Genomic DNA, 1,768 nt, shown 5'->3' with positions numbered 1-1,768 from the left:
TCCCCGGCCCCGCCGCGCCCCGCCGCGCCCCGCCACGCCCCGCCACGCTGCCGCTCCCATTTCCCTCCCCCATGCATGATGATTAGGGGGTCGTCGACAAAGTTGCTCGCTGCTCCCCGCCCCCGCGCGCGCGTATAGCAGGCTGGCCTAAGGAGACGGCGCAAAAGAGTTAGGGTACCCCAGGGTGCTGTTTGGAGGCCTAATTTCCACGTCCCACTCTGCCGCCGCCAAGGAGATATGGTACTTTTCAGCCCCAAGTCCCCCTCATCCCGCGAGGGGTTACCCAAAGAGAGGGGGGGGGGCGTTTAAAGTATGCACGCTCCAGAGCAGACATCATTATGGAGAAACGTCAGCAGGAAGATCGACCGGGAACATGATAAAACGGCAGTTGTCTAGTGCTGAGTGTTCTCGACCAAACACGACTCAGGAAAAACACGATTTAGTCGTGTTCCTAATGGAGAATCCTTCTGCTCTCTTTCTGGGGCTGTGCCTACAGTGTAGTCGCTGTGCCCCGTCGCCTGGAGCAAACGCGCGTACTATCCAGCATGCTGTAGTGCGCACGGGTCGCCTATTCGCACGAGTTGTGCGACCATGTGCTGTTCTGTACCGGTATACCTTTACCTACTGGATGTCAAAGCAGCGGCGCTTTAGGGATCGTCCAGAAAGTACGACCGTTCCTCTCAAAATCATCCTGCAATACACGCATGCACTGCATGCAAGATTGTGCCTACCCATCAGGCGCCATGAGAGCTTGCATTGCCTTAATTTGGAGGGTTCGTAACGGCGAATGACGGACGTACTTTCTGGGTGACCCCTTAGCATTACGGGTGGATTTGAAAATGGTGTTAAATTTGTGTCCCTGGACCTTTATTCTTGAATGCGCGAGGCACATGAACATCGTTCGGAGTCAAAACGCATGCAGAAGATCGAGATGGACCAGGGACACGACTCAGTCTCGTCAATTTTGACACCAGCAGGTCACGGGGATGCGTGTCCTACTTACATGGGGGATGACAGGAAGGGCCAAAATACGCGTTTTTCGCGTGTCCCTGGCTACATTTTTGATGGATACGTCGAAGGAAGTATTACAGATTATCGAGAAAGTACGCCCTTCATATGCCGTGTTACAAAACTGCAAAGTTCAGCAAACGCGCGAGTTCTTATAACGCCTGATGGGTAGGCAACATGTCTCCTGCAGTGCATACGTGTACTGCGGGATGGCCTACCCCGAGTCTCGCAGGCGCTGTACTTGAAGATCAGTATGTTGTGCTGTATTGCATACCGCTGCCGGTTTATCTATCGCGTAGCGTTGGCAGAGAAGAGGAGTAGACGGAAATTGCCCATTATACACCGGTATCAACACATGACTTTGCCCTACTCGGCAAACCTCGCACGAGTGGAGAATTCGCCTAGTAGGCAAAACGTCCACACCGAGGGCAATTTTTGCATACTCATCTGGCAACACTGCCATCGTTTCTGATCACACGGATCACACCTTCGTATCACCCGATAGCGCGTGGGGAACTCGCCCGCCCCGCGTGCGGTACAGTATACCCGAAATAAAAAGGCGGGGGCTGGGGCTGGGCACTGCTGACACCATAAATGGTCAAGTTTGACAAAGTTGAGTCTTTCGGCAGGACGTCTGGTGCGTTATTTATGCTTTCGTCGGTTCTCTCCTTCCTCGTCATGTCTTTCGTGTTTCCGTGTGTTTCCGGGGGCAAATGGTTTGGAGAGAGGAAAGTGCGCGTGTGTGTGTGTGTGGGGGGGG

General features: G+C 54.0%; 1 protein-coding gene across 1 annotated transcript in view; it reads right to left on the bottom strand.

Moving 5' to 3' along the window:
* LOC113202235 (uncharacterized) overlaps window positions 1-1,768 on the bottom strand; it is a 39,027-nt gene that overhangs the window by 1,055 nt on the left and 36,204 nt on the right. The window lies entirely within an intron of this gene.

This window comes from Frankliniella occidentalis, unplaced genomic scaffold (assembly GCF_000697945.3).
Source record: "Frankliniella occidentalis isolate FOCC.00 unplaced genomic scaffold, Focc_3.1 Scaffold63, whole genome shotgun sequence".
In the NCBI taxonomy this organism is placed as follows: domain Eukaryota; kingdom Metazoa; phylum Arthropoda; class Insecta; order Thysanoptera; family Thripidae; genus Frankliniella; species Frankliniella occidentalis.
This window is presented reverse-complemented; position numbering and strand designations above follow the sequence as displayed.